General features: G+C 45.5%; 2 long non-coding RNA genes across 2 annotated transcripts; one reads left to right on the top strand and one right to left on the bottom strand.

Moving 5' to 3' along the window:
- Positions 1 to 8,123: 8,123 nt before the first annotated feature.
- LOC310896324 lies at positions 8,124 to 15,672 on the top strand. The gene is made up of 2 exons (XR_014581390.1): positions 8,124 to 9,396; positions 14,754 to 15,672. It is a non-coding gene; the product is annotated as an uncharacterized lncRNA (long non-coding RNA).
- LOC310896322 lies at positions 12,348 to 18,805 on the bottom strand. Its single transcript, XR_014581389.1, has 3 exons — positions 17,570 to 18,805; positions 16,976 to 17,050; positions 12,348 to 16,254 (listed from the first exon to the last, which is right to left on the bottom strand). It is a non-coding gene; the product is annotated as an uncharacterized lncRNA (long non-coding RNA).
- Between the last annotated feature and the right edge of the window lie 642 nt (positions 18,806 to 19,447).

Here is a 19,447-nt window from a genome sequence, read left to right as displayed (position 1 = left end):
GTTACCTCCCGCCACCAGGCACACATCTGCAAAAATTGATTTTCATTTCAGAGGAGCTAACTGGGATACCCTCACTGGGGTAACCCAATGAGATTGTCCCTCATTGGCAGCTCCTTCATACCCCAGACTTGCTCCCAGCAAAGTCAAAGATACTTTATTACTGACCTTGAATGAGAACAGGCTCAGGATGCTGTAGCTTAAATAAACTGGTGCATTTGGCAGTTGTTGTATTTAAGAAACAAATCTCCTTAGCCCCTTAAAAGTCTAACACAGCTGACTGTTGGACTTATCACTTTTTCCTACATCCCTTGCTTTGCCTCCTGAAAAAAATCAATATTCTAAAAATAAATAAATAAGAATACAGTGCGAGCATCTAAATTGAAAAGCAGCAGTTGGCAGAGCCATGCATCTTTAATCTGGATTTAGTCAGCCAGATAGAGTGAAGCTTGGCAAGACCCCTCAGGCAAAGCATTCAGCAAACGTACTGCACTGCACTTGAGAAGTCCATCAGTCCTTTCAGCTACACACGTGTATAAAAGGGCCACGAGGTGGGAGTGCCTCCAGTCACTGCTCCCACAGCTCCCCTCAGCCTCTCTCCTGGGGTGACGGAGAAGGATGGCTGCTGACTGAGGCTTTGTGTGCCAACACAAGGAGGGGAGCAAGCTACTGGAGGTGGAAAAGATGTGGGAGAAGTCGGAGGAGCCAGCTGCAGGTGCAAACAGGTGTACCAGCCTCACTCAGGTCCTTGTGTTGCCATAGCCCCTCTGTGAGAGGCAATGTGTTTGCAAAGGAGTTTCCTGTTTCCAAAGAGGGCGTTTTTTGTTTGTTTGTTCAGTTGTTTTTTTTTTTTTTTTTTTGGGGGGGGGTGAGCCATACACAAAGGATTTGTGGGTGGTGACTTGAGCAGAACTGCTTTTCTTGTCTCACCTGTAGCATTCCTAGCACTACTGGCCAGGAAGGGCACCAAAGAATAACAGAGAGACGGTGCCAGCTGCACAGTACCTCACCCACTCCCATCACCTGGGGATCTGGGGACCTTTTTCTGTGAACAGCTATTTCTGGTAATCACAGAAGGATATCATAATGCTGCATGATTGGAATAGAAAGAGAGGGAAGGTGCAAGTCTGTTATAGATCACCCAGGAAACTACTAACAGCAGCACTGAAGCACTATCTGCCTGCAGTGACTGACGATGAATAAGGCAGTGAGTAGAGCATGTTGTCTGTTTCCTTCCTTGGGCTGCTCAGCAGGTTTGCTACATTGAGTTGAGCTCATATTCACTGGCTGTTTTGCACTGAGATGTTAACCAGAGCGGGAGATGAACCAGAGCTGCACTGGGGTTTGAGGTCTCAGCGTTGGATGTGGGTCGGGGCCCAACCAGGATTTGCAAAAGTGTGAATATTTTTAAGAAGGGTTATGAAGGCAGCGGATATTAGCGTTTCTGGGGTAGGAATCTCATGCATAGAACCAGCAGGGACGAGTGGCAAAACCAAGAGGGGAATGTTACTCCTGGCACACAAATATATTTTTCCTCATAGCTCCTGGACCATAGGTCATGAAGTGGATGAGAGCTGCTTGTCCATCTTACAGATCTGTGTCTAGGTGGCTGTGTGTTATATTCACCAACTGCTCTGGCCACACTGGTCTATGACTCTAAAAAAAAATATTTTCAGAATAAGATTTTTGTGTTTGCTGCTTTTTGGACTGATGAAGCTTCAATGCCAGAGAAGTTCAAAGGCAGCAGGTGCTGAACTCTTTTCCTTTTTTCCCCAGAGGGATGCGAGTATCAGCTCTCAACTATAGTTTATGCAAAATAATTCCTTCTGAATGACAAGAATAAATGCTTTTCAAACATCTGCATGAAGAAGAAAAGCAGGAGATAACAACAATCAGAAAGATGGGGGTGCAAGGGCAGCACAAACATGTAAAAAGCCTGTGTATGCCTGAGCAGTAAGGGGCATGCTTCTCAATCCCCATTGCCATTAAGTGCTGTGTGCCACAGAGCAGTGAGCTTGCTCCGCTTCACCTCTGTGGTACTGCTGTTCGGGTAGGCTCTGCCCTCCTGTCCCTCTTCTGCATCTCAGTGGAGAGTGATTTGTAAATATTTTCCAAGACATCTCATCTTTCAAGCCTCAGATTCAATTTGGTTTTCAAATTTTCTTCATAAGACATTATTAATTTTTTTTTTTGGTAGTTAGAGATGTTTATTCAACTGCAAAAAACAGTGCTTTGTATTTTTTTTAAAGGCCATCTCAGATGGAATTACACTATTTGGCTTTAAAAAATACATATTTTTAAAAGGAAAATATGACCAGCTTTGATGCAATTTCATCCTGTTTAACTTTTTAATCTAATTAAGAAATGCAATGAAAAGCTTTCCTGAGCAATATTCCTGCCCTATTCTATGCTATTGTATTTTGCAAGTTCAGCACCTGTGCTGTTGTCCAGCAACTACCAGCCCTTTAGGATCACAGGAGAACTCTGTTTTCCTCTGCTCTGTTGTATTCCTCCTGCATAGGGCTTATCCTACAGGACAGCATAAGCAATACTTTTTTACTCTCTTTTTTCCTTCTTCACTCTTGCAGAGTGCCTGCCTTGCCCTGCTCCCACTCTTTTGAGTCTTTCTGCTTTGTCTGCATTTCTGCGAGTGAATCATTTTTTGCATCTGTTTTTGTGAAAAGGAAAAAACAAAGCAAAACAAATGAGCTCTGTGAAATGTCAAGGAGGCTGTTAAGCAACAGTCTTGAAATCGGCGCCTTAATTGCATCACTAATGGGAGTTTTTATCTAATTGAAAAGCAACGAAGTGGATCTTTTTTTTTTTTTTTTTTTTTGTAGTTTCCATTAAACACTGCCTGAGAAGTGGAAAAGTGAAGAGAAGCCTCAAAACAAATCTCTGCAAAGGCTGGGGGGTCTCGTTGCAGGAGAGCTGGACGTGCCTCCTCGAGGATCTGGCTGCCCATCTCACTGGCTGTGGGAAGGAGGCACTGATGTTGCCTAAAAAGCCCTATGGGAGGTTTCAGCAGCGACGCAGAGTGGGTGGTGGGCACCCATCGATGCCCTCTCTTATACTCCTGGGTCAGTATAATACCCACTAAGGAATACAGAACAAACCTCTGGTTTCCCCGTGGTTAGCGGAACTTGTTTTCACATGAATTTTGTTGCTTGACATCACCTGCCTGCGAGTAGCTGATGTGGGCAGTTGCAGTGTAAGCTTCCTCTTTTTAATAAACTTTACTGAAACCTTGGACTTTAGATTGAAATGCACAAAAAACGATCTTGCTTAGGATACCTATGAGCTCAGGGTATGTCAGGCTTTCTGTGTATGCCAAGGGTGACTTGTACATATACAAGGGCCTGGACATTTCTGTCAAACACTGTCGTTATTTATTCCAGGATGCACTGGAGGTGCCCTCCCTCTGCAGCTCCATTGCAAAATATGTGCACAATCAACACTTCTCCTAGAAGAGATGTTAAGCATGTGAAAATTGGGCTGTACTTGTACAGTTAGTCCTGCCTTCCCATCTCAAGAAAACCTTGTTGGATTCAATCAATTCCACAGCCACCAGCAAGCTGACAATAAAACTAAAGACTAGTTTCCAGCCTGCAGCAATGGCTCATACATCCAGAATTTAATAACTTGGCCTGTTGGAGGAGTTAGCCAGGTGGGATTCTTGCCCCACCTCTCAGTGCTGCTCTGGGAAAGAACTGTGCTATTTCTGGGGGTTTACTGGGTGGGAAGCTGATGGGAAACGACAGTAGATGGAAGCGTGAGTGACCCCCCTGGTCTGGTAGGTTGATGTCTTTGTGCAAAGTGGCATTAGCAATCTGGCTTTGGAAAGGAGAGGGTTCCTCACCAGTTAAAGAGGACAATTTAGTAGCACTTCATGTTCTTTTGTAGTGGTGCAGATGACCACTTCAAACCCAGGGATGATGGAGATTCAGCACCAGAGCTTAAGGCTTGACTATGTCTGCTTCTACCAGATCAACTTAAAGGAAAACCCTATGGTTTTCTTGCTCTTGGGTGTGATTCTGTCTTAAAATACATGCCACAACAAATTGTAACCCACTGGAGGGTTAGAATTTATTCGCACTCATATTTCAGAGTGCTGGTGGTGCAAAAGTGAAACAAATGGTAGCCTAATTGCACTGGGTGAATATGAAGGATCAATTCAGCAAACAAAACAGGCTCTGATCTTGTTAGAACACAAAGCACATTCAGAGAATAATAAATATCTGCCATTTCAGCAGTTTGTTTTATTTCTTGAAGGTCTCTCTTCAAACTGTACACAGAGAGATCGTACCAGGCACCTCTTTGGCTATGCAAGTTGTGTATACCCTGTCCTTCCTAGCAGCCTGTCCTACAAGTGCTGCACGATTAACCCAAATCAGATATAATCACAAATTAAGTAATTGAATCACAATTGTCTAGCAAATGCTTCTCAGTTGTCCAAGCAAAGGAGAACAGATTATCCAGTGAACTGGCTACCAGCTTGGAAATAATGTAACTCGCTGCGTGGAAAGCTCATGCAAATAATATTCTTCATGGAAAAGTGCCCTTAGTGATACTAAAGAGGTAAGAAAATGTGGGATCTGTGTCTTGTTTGAAATGCCTCTGTGTCAGCAGCAGGCCCCTTGTCTGCAGCGATACACTGGCGATGGCTTGTTAAAGGCTCCAGTAGAAACACACTATTTACTTTTTCACCTGCACCCCTTCCCATAGTAGTGTGCTTATTTTCCTGAGAAATATTTCTCTCCGTCAGCAGAACAGGCTAAGCAGAATTTCATAATAATTAATAAAAATGACTGAGCAAGTTAATTTTACTTTTGAAAAAAAAAATCCCGATTGGGATAAAAAAAATGCCGATATCGTCAGTCTCCTCAAATTCTGCACGATTACCTTTTGGTATCACTGACGTTTTCCAGCAGCAGAAATTCTGCAGCGTTTCTGAGAGAGAAGCTGCTGTGCCCGTGTCCTCCATGCAGCATGGCTCCATGGCAGCTGCCAGATGTGCTGCCAGGAGTCTCCTGCTACCAAAATTTTCAGGCACCACTGCCGTGCATCGTGTCCTAATGCTGGGCCACAGAGGGGGCGGCTGCTGTTAGGCTGAGACCTGTGCCATAGGGCTGGGATCCAGGGGTGGTTTTCAGAGAGCTTCCTTGAGCTGAATGTTATGGATTGTGATTTTGAGACAACCTCTGCCATTTCTGGGAGTTCTGTGGTTCCAGCTCCATGGTTTAGAAAGCGGCTGTGCTCAGGCACAGCAGGACACAGTGGTGGCATGGAGGGGTCTGCTGCTACAGGGCACTTCTCTGTGGCATCCGGTCAGCGTCTGTCCACAGATGGCCTCTGGAGGTGAAGGCTTGGCTCGGGCTTCCACAGACTCTTGAGGTTCTTGCGGTGAACATGGGCAGTTTCCCTGCCAGTAAAAAGGGAAGTCCTAGGATCTAATAAGATGTACTGTTTGGAGTCTTGTGACTAGTCATTCCCCTTCCTTCTTTTTCTTTTTTTTCCTCTCATTTTCAGTGGGATATAGCAACGAAAAAGGAAACAATAGTACAGGTGTGTAAATTAACTTTTTTTTTCTTTTTTTTTTTCTTCCCATTGGAATATGACTGAAATTACATGCCTCAATTTAAATAAAAAGCACTGTTTGAGGAACAGAAAATGTCCTGGAGACTGTTTTTCGTAAAAATGAATATCCATTCTTTCTCTTGAAAGTTGTCTCAAGGAATATGCTCTGTTTTGGGCTGGCTTAAATGAGGATACATACAAATATTCCACCCCAAAGTGTGAATTATGAATGTTTTTATGTTGCTGTCCATGATCTCCCCTCTGCTGTCTGACATCTTTCCTGTACAGTGATGCTGCCCTCGCTATTTATCATTACAGTGCCACAGAAGTCCCCTTACCCTCTCCCTGTGCAGCACCATTGCCATTGCCTTCCTGCTTCCTCTGGCACCCCAAGGTGCTCTCCTGCACCTTCCTGTCTTGGCACAGTGGTCAGTGCTTTTCAAGAGGGGATTTTATCATCTGTGTTGGCCCCGCTACTGTACACACAAATAGCAATAATGGTTTTAATGGATTGCCTTGGACAAGAGCAAATTGGATCCTGTGTAGAAGTGTCTTCAGCGGTCTCTCTCAAGCTGAAGGGCTCAGCCTACAGAGATGCTTATGACAGAAGAGCTATTAGAAGGGACCTGGCAAGAGACTCATTTTGGAACTAATAGTAATAAAGGTAAAGAACTAAAGCAGGGAAGATAGAAGTCATTAGGAATGAAGAGAGTTATTTAAGTAGAATAAGAAGGTATTTTGGAGAACTCAGATTAGTGGAGGAATGCTGATGAAAAAAATGTATCTACGTAAATAGGCTTATGATTAAAAGCTGAATTAGTGAACATAGTTAAGAGGATTAAAAAGAAAAAAATAAGCTAAATAGTTGAGATAGTACTAGTGTAGGGACTGTGAGCAGGCTGTGGTTTACCAGCCTGCAGTGTTTACTCTGCAGAGAGCGAGCACAGAGGAGCAGGATGGGCAGCCGCCTGTCAGCACTGGGGGTTCCAGTGGTGGTGGGCATCTCCTGGGGACCTCTCCTACAGGCACACTCCAGCAGTGGTGAAGGCTGTGTCCAAAATACAGGGCAGACTCCTTTTGTGGGGTGCTAGGGGATGCCTCGGGTTCTGGAGGTGGAATTCCCTTTTTGTAGGACCTCTTAATTTCCTTCTGCTGGAAGTGGCATCTCCATGTGTGGTATTTCAGTAGACACCAGGACAGTACTTTCAAACAGGACTGCTTGCATTTATTGCCATTCTCTTTTCCAGATAGGGATTGGGACACTTACTGTACATGGGTGTGTATTGATGGTAGGCTTCACCTAGTAGTAAGCAAGAATTTATTGGCATCTTTTGAAGAAAAGTACTTTAGAGGAAAATCTGGGGAAAATCCCATTAAAATATAGGCAGTATGTAACACCCTCAGTTATTAAGCAGTTTCCTTTCTCCTTTTCAGATCTATCTATCTATCTACTAGAATTGTGTTGCTGGCATTAGAAAGTGGTCTTTGACAGTCCTTGGGAGCACCTGTGTCCCAGCCTTCCTGCAGCAATCATTTACCATGGTATAAATCTGTCTCTTTGTGTAGAAGGGGGTTGATTTCCAAGTAGAGAGCCATCCTGCACAAGCATTGCCATGACTGCATCCCTTAGTCACTGCAGTGCTCATACGTTGCAGAAGCTCCTTGGGACTAGATTGAAGAAGAAAGTACAAGTCCTGTCTCTTAAACAAAATGCAATACTGACAACAGTTGGACTCGTTTTATTCATACCTGTTAGACTTAGGGTCCAAGCCATTAAAAGGTAAGCTTTGAGAGTAGTTACCAGCAAGGAAGCCTCTGTGTTTATATATGGGCTATCAACACAACGTATGCTCATACAACCTTTGTGATGGTTTGATCTTTGCAATAATGAACACTATTGTGTAATAAAATAAGGGAGAAAGGTTTTTCTTCTCCAAAGTAACCTCAAATGTTCATGCTGAAATGCAACCTGCAATGCTTTGAGTTGTCCAGACATCCTAAGAAAATATCCAAAGAACAGCAGTGGCAAGCAGTTATGGCAAGCACACCAGGGTATAACACATCTCTGGTATTACACTTCCCCTTTGATGAATCTCAACCTGTCTATTTGCTGTATTGGTTGCTCAAGGTTGTTCTAAATGTTTGTGTTAAACTCAGGGGAAATAAAGAGATACATAACAAAAGGAGGACTTCAGAGCAAACAGACAAGAAGAAGGAAAAATGGTCAGGATGAAGGACGAGGTGCGAGTGTGCCAGAAGATGAGACTGAGGAATAGTTTAAAGGGCCTGGAGGCAGCAACACAACCTCCAGTCGCACCTGCAGTAGATTTTTCAAGACCTGGTGTCACTGCTATGATGGTCGTGCTTCACTGCTAATGCTGTAAAAGGCTGGTAGCTGTGAACAAAGGCCGTCCTCAAGTTCAGCCCCAAATTTCACTTTCTTACGTGTCCTGCATTTTATCTTTCTTTGGGAATTGTTACTCTTGCATATATCTACATGGGGTTGTTATTCTCATCATTTACTGCACCTCATTTATCCTCACAGGCATTGCAATTACTGAGGGCTGAAGCTTTGCTGCTACTCCAGCTGCTTTGCTGCTTTGCCTGTCCTAGGAATATGAAGTACTGGGTTCCAGATGCACATGGACCTATAAAGGCAGCTGGAGGTGGAGAATGCTCTTCTGGGGCCACCTTCAATGCTTCAGAAGTAACTTTTTTTTTTTTTTTTTAAATTTGAGGGGGGTGAAAACAAAGTCCTGTGAATGCTTTTCCCTCCATAAAAGAACTGTGTAGGGACATTTCTTTTCAAATCGAAAAAGCTTATGGAGGACTTTTTATTTTTATTTTTTCTACTAGAGCTTATTTCCTGGCCTGATGGGAGGGTCCAGACGGCCTCTCAGAGATCTTCCTGCCAAAACAAACCCTTAATTATAACTAGCGGTTCCATGAAATGTTTCAACTTTGGCAAAACACTGCACTTCAATAAAAACGCTTAATCAAAAATATTCTGGCTGGCTTTACATATGTGGTACTTTCCGTTAGCATTACAAAAAGAGTACTTTCCGCAGAGCTACTTATGATCTTAAATTATCATTATTCCAGCAGTGAACACTCTCCTCTTGCAGGCTGGCCCTGTAGCCCAGATCCACCAGGGCATACATAACGAAACCTACAGCTTCAGCAATGTGCTGTAAGACAAATTTTGTCCCCCAAGTCAGCCTGCCCCAGAGGAGAATCTGTCCCCTTGATTTGGATTTCTTTTTGCTGCTCACTGTTCTGTGTTCCTCTTCTGTGCTATTATTACTTCTTACTCCTGTGTCCCCACTCGAGGAGCAGCATGTACCAGGGAGCAGAGTTTTTTCTCCTCCTTCAGCGAACCTGTTTGAGACTTCCATTTCTTGCCCTGCTTGTTGATCCAGCGGAGCTAAGCTCATATCCCTCATAATCCAAGGTGATATGGCAAGGCTCTCTGGGGACCGTCCCTGCACACTGCATGAATGAACAGCCCTATAAATGAACAAATAGTTTTCCACCACTTTAACTTTTCTATTGAGTCGCTCAGTTCTTGGAAAACAAGGACAATTACTTTGTTTCAGCCTGTAACATTGAATTCAAAGAGCTCTTTCTTCCCCTGTTCTTTTTAATGACTGTCACAATAAACAATCTTTCTCATCAAGAGGTGTCAGAGCTCTCCTCCCAGCGGTAGATGTTGTGATTCCTGCACTCGCTGCAGCTGTGAGACCAGGAGCACCCAGCGATCTCCTCCTGCACAGAGCTGGTAACATCACTTTTTGGAGAAATCCATGGATTTTCCTACTACAGGTGAGTGCCACAGCGCTGAGACTGAGGATCAGCCTCACCTGCTTGTCCCTCCTCTGTCCATCCAGCCTTTTGCCGCTTCCACCTTGGCATAAGAAGTCCTCTATAAAGGGACATTCAGGCAAACAGCAAGCAGTCCTGTTTTATAGCAGGGCTAAAATGGTTTAGGCTTGAGCTTGAACCTCTGCTTGATGGCCTCAGCTTACCCTCCTTTTGGGTGCAATATCTTATGGAAAAGACTGCTAGGGCATTTTTTTTCCTCTCTAATTATGCCATGCAATAAACACAAATCAGAGTGCTTGAAGCTGTCTTTTCCCTTCCTCACCCCAGATCTATTCTTTTCATTGCTTTTTTTTTTTTTTTTCTTCTCATGTATTTTCTTTCTAAGCACTCTATGGTGCTCCTTCACCCATCCACACACACCTGCCACAGCTGTCTTTCAACCAGGGGATTTTGGAGGGATTAAGCACGCAGACAATATTATCAGTGTCCTGTTCCCTTCAGCGTCCTAAAAAGCCCTATCTTCTGGTATTTGCATATACTTCTCACTGTCTGCTTGGAGTGTCTGACCTGCAGAGAAATTTTGGGAGAAAGGATCTACACCTGTGTGTAGCTGCTGGCCAGCCAGTGCTTCAGAGATGAAGCTGGGATGCTGTGAGCGGAGCTGCAGCCTCAAGTGGCACTCTCTGCAGATGGGCAAGCCAGCCTGGATAAAGGGGAACAAAGGCATTCCCTCCAACCCAGAGCCAAATAAGAAGAAATTCCAAATCAAAAAACAAGCTTTTTGAGGTTCGAGTAAATTTAGTTTTCCCTTTATTTTCTTCTCCCCTACTGAGCTTTGACTGGGATGGCACCAGCAAAGGATTACAACAAACTCTCCATGACCAGGCAGGCAAGCACAGGAGGCTTGGGCAGACAGGAGGAGTGTCCGAATTTAGTGAGGCCGTGACACACAGGGTGCCCAAACCTTTAGTCTGCCCTGGTGGGAATTCTCACAGAACATGACACCCATCCCCTGAAGGCAAAGCACCTCTGCATCTGCTGCCCTTATCTCCTGTTGCTGAACCTCCCACTGTCCTGCACGTTTGGTATTCGGTCATTCCTTCCACCTTGTTTTGTTGTGTTCCCATAATAGCACACCCATGTTGTGACACCTTTCCATAAGCTACGATAGGCAGAAATCAGTCTGGGATCCTCCTTTCCTTGTGGTTAGCTTCCTGTGTTTACAAGAAAGTGGAAATGCAGAAGAAATTATACGGGGATTGGCAATATCTGAAAGGTCCTGAACATGGGAGAGATGTCTACAAAGACTCAGCCCATATGATAGCATCTCCACCAGTCCCCTGCCGCATTGCGTGTTCTGAGGTGCAAATTCAGTCCCAGTTTACACTAAGGAAAAACATTTTTTTTTTCCCCAGCTACCACTTTAATTTCCTGAGGTGACCTACATGTTGTCTCCATCATGTTGAGTTTATCACACCTCATCTTTGTCTCCCCGAACTGATCATGTTCATTCCTCGTCTCACCTGAAGCCTCTATCCTATCACTGTGAGAGAGGACATTTTCTCACTTTTTGAGTCTCTAGCATACCTGTCACCTTGCTCATCAGAGCAGTGGTCACAGCAAGCCTTCCTCCTGCTCCCTGGGTTCCCCCCATAGCTTTTCTGCCTCTGTGCCTTGCAGCCTCACACGTGGTGCACGCCTGCAGTTCTGTGTGGTGTGGCACTGCTCTGATCCTTTTAAGACGCTTTGCAGCAATCCTAGCCATGTAAATGATGTGGTGCAAATGGTTCCAACAAACAAGCAAATATAACACCTATTTATGCTGTTCCCAGAGTAGAGCAGAGAAATGGAAACCCAGTAGACTCCTTGGGTGCATCCTGTTCTTTTCTTTGTGACTGAGTGGAGGGTCAGAGTGGCCACTTGATCTCTGTGGACAAAACACATCCAGCAACACATCCAAAACACATCCAGCCATAAAGGTCATAAAGGGTCAGAGAAACATGCTTTTCTGCTCACCATCCCTCCAAATTCTGCAGAAATCTCTTTGGGATGTTATTGCTCTTTTCTGTGGCAAATAAAGGTCACTCTGCTGGGTGTTGTGTAACACTGAGGCATGAAAGCAGACTGATGCTGCCTGCAGACCTGTGTGCCCAGCAGAGATACAAGGCCCACTGCTGCTGTCACCTCCTGCCTGGGCAAGTTCCTCCTCAGGCTGGTTAATAAACACACGCTCCTTCCAGGAGCGGAGGATCGTGGCCTCAGCCTCAGCACGCAGCTGCTGTGCTGCTGCTGTGACAATAGTGCTATTGTGGCTGGGAGGAGATGATGCTGTTAGGGGATTCATTGAGCACGAAAGGCTCTGAAGTCTGTGAGATCTGAAGATAGCAACAAACAAAAATTCGGCATAAAGGCACTCTCCTTTGGGGGTGTGGGAGAGAAAAATAATATGATCTAATAAAAGCTGTTACCTTTGGTTCCTGCATAACTTGCCTCTCCAACACAAAAGCAGACTAAAACAATCTAGTTTGGCCAAGATGCAGGTTTATCCCCACTTAAATCATTGGACTATGGGCAATTGGAAGTGTTGGAGGCAGCAGAAGTAAATTGAGAACAGCTGCTTTCCCAGTCCTGGTGCTGCTAAAATAGATTAGCCTCTTTCTCCCTGTGCCACTGTTGTACAAGGCCTGTCCCCATTCATGTCCTTAAATGCCATGCCTTACACACCATGTCTGCAATTCAAGCAGCCTCTTTCACAATCCCCAGCCTACGTCTGACACATTCATCCACAGAGTCTTGCTCCCTCTTCATCACATCTCCTGCTTGGGGTGCTAAGACCTGGCCTGGGCAGGGCATGGTGGGGTTGACTCCTTGTTTTCCCTGTCCTGTGATGCCATCCCAGGGGGATGTGATCCCATCTATCACGTATTACACAGGGGCTGGCAAAAGGAAAGGGCACCTGCTTAGCTTGTCATTGGCGTAGGAAGAAGCTGGGGTTTGTGGTTAAGGGAACAAATTGGGGGTGAGGGATTTAATACAGATGTCCAGATGGCCTCAGGAGAGTGACCTCCAGGTGGGCCTGCTCCAAGGCGGTTTTCTCCATCCTGTTGCCTGCATCACCTCCTTGCATCAACATGCTCTGAGAGCCTAAGTGCTACTCGTAAGATGCCTGGGCAATTGAAAAAAAGCAAATGCCCTGTCACTAGGATCACAATTATCTGCCTACGACATTTTCCACTTTTGCTGAAAAAAATTGAGAGCACCACAACTGTCAAAATGGATGAACGAATGAATGAATGAATAAATAACAGATGGAAATCTCTGCTTCAGTTTGTCAGGTGCTGGAGCAAGAAATTTTCCTGCTTATCACAGTCTGTGCTGCCTCGTGCCGCACAGTGCTGACCCCACACTCCTGCAACACAAAAGAAAAGATATCCCCCTTCTGAGAATAGTTTTTGTCATTGCAGTCCTTTTAGGTTCTGGATTTGTAGTTCCAAGATGAGAAAAACCATCCCCCTGCTCCCCAACTCATCCCCTGCCAAGTTCATCATAATCTCCAGGGAAGCTTGAAGATAAAGTGGGATTTGCTCTCAATTTTTATTTTTATTTTTTATTTTCCCCCCCTCTGTGATTGGAAGTCTTCTGCATTTCTTTACTGTTGGATTAAAAAAAAAAAAGATGTTTTCATATATTTGTGTTAAGTTGTTTTTCACCCCATGCCTCCTTCCACATTTTCTCTCATTCCTTCTAAAGACAGCTTGACTGCGGGTGTGAAATACAGTGTGAGGAGCCTGTACGCTAATTTCCTTGAAGTAAATCAAGATCCCCGTTGCTCCACAGTCGTTTTGCCTGAGCTGTTTATGTAGCTGTTCATAGGCACAGGCCCGGGCTGTTTGCTGGGAGATTCAGGACGCAATTGGGCTGTCAGTCCCCCCTTCCCCACTGCTTCAGTGCAGCCACTGCCAAGCTTCGCCAGGGTGCAAACCAGCCTGGCTTTGTGCTGAATGAAAAATGCAGCCATTATGATGCTCCTTTTCATTTCTCCAGGGAGAGCTGCAGCTATCAATTATTGGGGAAATTGGAGCTATCTGTGGGGCACAGGGAGCCTTATCTTTTGCATGCCACAGACTGCAATGATATGAACCAGGAGTCCCTTAGGAAAAACACTGTTATTATTTAAAGAGCTATCGGCTGTCATTGCCCTGCCCTTCGCTGAGGTCTCTGCAGCTTTCTGATTGCCTGGGTGTTTAGGTTTACACTGATTTATTGTACTTACATAAACTGGATGAGTAATGTGTTTTCCAAATGGCATTTCCCCACCCAGCGGTAACCCCCTCTTTGTCTGCTGGAGACCTTGGGTGCTGTTATTCTCCCTGTATCCATTTTGGATTGCCTTGTTTCTCTGGGACTTCAGGTGCATCTCCAGTATCCCCAGGAAACTCTGCTGCTTTCAGTCGTAGCACAGCTGTGGGCACTCATGGCTGTACAAAGAGCAGCACTGGAACAGGGGGGCAGAGAGTGTGGGATCTCCACTGCCTGAGATGCTCAAAATTCGAGTGGACAGGGCCCTGAGCATCCTGCTGTAGCTTTGAAATTGCCCTGCCGAGAGCAGGGATTGGAGCAGGCAGCATCCAGCAACCCCTCACAGCCTGAATTATTATGTCCATCCTTCCCCAGGAAAGCACCAGGGACTGGAGGGGAGCCTTGCCCAGATCTCCTCTGCCCTACTCACTCTGTGGGGGAAAGACTGCTGGGAACAGAGGTCTGAGAGGAGGGGGAATTCAATTCCCTCTTCCTATTAACATTACCTGATGTAGCTGTCTTTTCTATTTGGCTGGAAAATTTTCCGTAGGGAAATACACATCTTGCTTTTTCTGGACTGCGTTAAGCCCAGAAGTCCTGTGCAAATGGCCTAAATGGCCTCCATGGTTGTATCTGGGACCAGAACACGCTGGTCACACTGTGCATGTGCTACATGGAGCAAGCATCCAGATTTCTGACCTGGGCTTTCCAGCTGGATGCCTGGCATCTGGACGTGTTGCAGCAACCTCTCCCACAGCCACATCCTCTGCTCGCTGCAGGGGAGCTGTGCCAGCCTCTCCACGTGGCAGCAGTGCTCCTGAAGCTGGGATGACAGCAGGGCGCTGCCACCAAAGGAGAGCTCTGTACCGCAGCACTGTCCCCCAGCCCATCCTGCGGGTCCCAGGAGGGCTGTGGGGCACATCGACACATTCAGAGTTGTGGGGGCACACGGAAAGAAGGCACGATCCTGGGATTGCTCAGGAACAGCTGGAGCCTGTCCTAGTGGTGGGGACACTGGTAAGCAAAGCCACATCTGAACAACTCTCTCTCCCCCCCAGGATTTTCCAAGGTGAAACCCAGACAAAATCAGATGGAGTCTGTCATACATCCCTGTTCCTACCACCTACCAGAAACCTGCCAGAAGAAAAGCATGCAGGGCCAAGCAAGCTGTGGAAACAAAATGCAACAGGTTCAACAAACTCGTTGTGAGGAAGCTGTGCGTTAAGGGCTATTGAATACATTACAGTCTTGTGCTGTCTCCGCATTTGTCTGTGGCTTCATCAATTAAGTGGAGCCACTAGGAGAGCCAAAATGCTCCCCAGAGTCATTGAGGGTGGAAACACCTTCCCTTATGTCCCAGCTACTTCTTACCACCAGAAGCAGTTCCCGTCTCCTGGAGGCCTTTGCTCTGTGCAGGACGTAAATGATGGCTTAGGACGGCTAAGTGGTGCCGTCCTAAATCTCTGCTTTGTCAAGCACGAGGAGTTTGAATAAATGCAATAAATTGTGGTGTGTTGGTAATGGGAAAAGCAGTGAAGCAAAGTCCAGAGCAAGAGCAGGCCATTTTGCAAATAATAAGCCCACAGCTGGTCGTTCAGGAGTGAGCAGAAAGTTACAGCAGCCTGGTGCCTAGTCAGCCCCTCATGCGAAACGGGCTGGAGGCTTTGGGCCAGGCACGTCGTGCATACGGGAGGGCTGCAGGCAGCTGCAATTCACATGAAAATCTTTTGTCTTAGAAGATGCTTTCCCAGTTCTCTGCTCTGCCAGGACCTCCAGCCAGACTGGAAGCTGAGGCAGAACTTTATATGCCTAAGGCCGCTTACTTTTAATTGGATGCCCCCAAAGTAAGGCTGCTAGACTCAAAAAGCTAGGTTGTTTTAAGATGCTGACTAAAGCACTTAACTTTCTAAGAGAAGAAGAAACTCAGAGTCAGGTAGGTAAGGTAAAATAGAAATAAAGGGCTTCAGAAGCTAGTGACCACTGACCACTGTGTCTTTGGCCCTCCACCCCATCAACCTTGCCCAAGGTGCAGCTCTGATCCCCCTGCCAGGTCCCACCTTCCCCTTCCCGTGTCTGCCCCTTCTTGCAGGCACAATCCTCCCTTCCCCTGGTGGCACTTGGCTGTACGCCCCAGAGGGAGCAGTGTCCCTCCCATGTCCTTCAGCCAGCCTCTACCCGAAGTAATATCACATAGCTGCCAACAGAGTTCTAAAGGAACAAACCATGCTCTTCTCCAGTGGGTGGGTTGGGCTGGGAAGAAGCTCCAGGTGAAGATATGAGATGCTGCTTTTTGACTTTCATCACCAGCTTGCTGCCCAGCCTCCTGCAAATGAGCACTGATGCAGGGCTGCCCTGGGTTTTGGCTTGTTCCTGTGGGGGCTGCGAGCAAGTGGGGATGATGCTGGCACTGTGACAGTGACATCAGTGGTGTAATCAAGTGGCATCTGCTGTCCGTACTGCAGCCGTGCTGCAGGGCACCGTGCTCAGGTGTGGCTGGGACAGTCACATAAAGCACAGCCTGCCCTAGCTATCGGCGAGGAGAGTGTTTTCAGGGTATCCCTGGAAGGGAGCAAGTTAAGGAATTATTCAGTTTGTCGAGAGTGTTTCAGATGAGAAAGCAGATTTGTGATGGGGTGAGGAGTGTGAAAACCAAGATCTGTAGGAATGACGGAGCATTTGTCTGTTCCTGTGCCATTTCTCCTACACTGACCTTTTAAGGACAAGGGGCATACTTCCACACCAGAAATTAAAAAATGTAAGGGGAATGAGAGATAGAGACTTGTCTTTCTTTCTCAGCCTTCTCACTGCTCACATCACAGCTGGTTTCTTCTCGCTCCACTCCCATTTAAGACATATGAAGCTGTGACCATGTTTATTCATTAGTAACTGTGTGGGATTTCTCCTTTTTCCCTGCCCTACCATGGCCTCATATGGAAGCCTGTGAGCACACATGCACACGCACACTGCTGGCAAGCTGAAAAACATGCAGGCTACTGCCAGCATTTCATGTAATACCTTTATAGGATTAAATATTTGAACAGTTCCATTAATCTTGCAGTTAGCTGCACTGAACTGCATTACCCTACCCAGAGATGGCTGGAGGAATTAGTGCCCAAAGCTACCACCACATTGCTAACGTTTTTACCCTCTCTTCCCACTTTGGAGACCCTGGTAATCTGATCTGGGGAGCCTTTTACAGAGCCAAAATCCCCTACCAGAAAATCATCTGTCCTCATCATCATTTGTAAATTCCTTATTGAAAGAGATCCCTACTTATTACCTCCCTTCCTTTGGCTTCTGGTGGACAAGCAGCGAGCAGGCTGCAATCTGATCAGCAAACCACAGGGCAGGAAACCTGGAGAGAAGGAATGCAGACACATGCTAGAGGTGGAGGGTATCCAGCTCCCCACCTAACCCTCTTCTCCCTGCTCAATCCCTTCCAGATGGGCTGCAAATCAGTGCCATCTCGCACTATGGCTGTGCTTTGCCATGTCAGTCACTGGTCCTATCTCCCAGCCTGTTTCTTATCCCAGCCAGCATCTGAACAGCTTCCCACTAGCAAGAATGATGTTGTACAGGACTCATGCACAGGAGAGACAGCAATGGGCATGAGAGCACCAGCTCCCCATCCCTACGACACAGGTTAAAGGTGTTCCTATTGTTTATTCTTCTAGTCCAAAGGTACCTTCCTAGCTGGATACCAGAGTAACAATTCCCAGTACACTTACAGGAACAGAATCATGACATTTAATGTATTTTTCAGCAGTTAAATAAATACTTGTTGCTGCAGAGAGAGTCCAATACACCTGATGTCTTTAGCTTGGTAAGAAATGTGGAGGGACAGGGTTAGAACAGAAATACCTTACTCACACACCTGTATATAGGTAGGTTCAGACATTTGCAACATCTTTGGCTCAGCCCAGCTCCTTCCTATTGCAGGACAAAGGCAGGGTATCTACTGAGATGAGCTATGTGCAAGTAGGGTAGAGCTAACACAGGTGGGGAGAGGAGAATTAGGCTTGTGTGAGAACTACAGTCAGCTGGCAGTTTCTGCAGGCTGCATAATGAGCCTGCTCAATGCAAAAATAATGCAGTTTCTTGTGGATCTGGAACACCTTCTGATTAAAACTGTACATTCACCATTCCGTAAAAAGTGACATATAAGAATGTGCATATTGGATCATATTAAAAAACAGAGAAAAATTGCAAGCACCATCTCACATTCCTAGGTATAGCAAACACTGTTGGCATCCCTAATATGAAAGTTTTTAATTTGATAGTTTATATTCCATTAGCATCCCTCATCTATCAAACCTGAAGTGCATAAATGTAGCATGGCACACAGTACTTTGCATTTGCAAAGACAGTGCTGTGAGGTGCATAAGAAAATATTTCTTGAGGCTCTAAAAAATCATTTGCAACATGATCGTGTATTTGCAAAACTAAAAAGGAGACCGAAAGTGAATGGGCTGTATAGATATTATGAGAAACCATTACAGAGTTACATTTCACAGACTCTCTGCAAACATTTGTCTGTTTACCTACTGACCAAACAATTGCCTTATCTAATGATCCATCTAGTCTGTTATTGTACTGCTACCAAAAATATTAATGGTGCTTGCTTAAGAGGCAAGGAAGAAAACAGTGCCCACAAACACATTTTCCTGGAGGGAGGGAAGCTACTTCCTGATGTTTCATACTGTGATGAGCATATGATCAAACATTGGCAGCCTTAGTTCATTGAATCCTCTAACAAACATTTTCAGTACTTAGAGATCCTTAAAGATCTGCATTTTGGGGTCTAAAATAGACAATCTCATAAAAATGAATGAATTTCTAGCTGCCAGATGTTAAGCCTTCTCTGAAAATTAGGCTCTTTTTAAAGGAAAGTACCCAAAGTCTTGCTGCCCCAAATCACTGCATGTTTCGGAAGGTGATGGCTGCAGCTTTTGTGGAAGATGAATAGTCTTTGGGATGAGCAAAAGATGTGACACCTCCTTTCATTCATGTGCACAAGTCCATTGATTCAGACACCCATTACTAGTAGCACAAATGCTAGTAACAGTAGTCTCCTATTACATATTCTATTTTATACATAATAGAGGGCATTCTGCAGTTTCAGATCACTGGCCCATTCAACGCTAGTCAGTAGCATGAGCACAAGAAGTTGCTCAATGAAATTAAAGGCAGACAAAAATCCTGACACAACTATTTGTCTCGGCAGCATATCGCTGTCCAGGGGGACTCTGTTACAGAAAGCAACTCAGGCAAGCTCAGACTTTGATGAAGAACAGATACTCTGTGACTGCTTGAGCTGCACAAGATAAAGTAAAAGTAATCACCTATGATTCAAGATAAAAACTTATTTCCACAGAGCTTCCAACCCTTTCTTCGTCTGCTTTGTGTACAGCAAGCATTACATCAAGAGTTACCTGTCATTTGGACAATGCTCAAACCATTTCCTATTAGTTACAAAATAGCCTCTCTTTGAAGGCAGATTTCATCTGTGGTGTTATGGATAGCATGATGGTCCCTGACTTATACACACCCTTAGTAACAGCTGAAATAAATTTGACACTGGGAAGGTAGGTGCCATGTGGGGAGAGATCACTTGATTGCTGCTTGACTAGTCCAGGCCACTTGCTCTGCAGTCTAACCCGATATGAAGAGGTATTGCCTCAGATCCTCCTGGGAGTTGGGGCCTGGCTCAAAGAGGTGGTAAATGTGGAGGTGCTTGTGCTGTGACATACTC

The sequence above is a fragment of the Anser anser genome, assembly GCF_964211835.1.
Source record: "Anser anser genome assembly, chromosome: 3".
Classification (NCBI taxonomy): Eukaryota; Metazoa; Chordata; class Aves; order Anseriformes; family Anatidae; genus Anser; species Anser anser.
The sequence above is the reverse complement of the archived record's forward strand: the minus strand, read 5'-3'. Positions and strand labels throughout refer to the sequence as shown.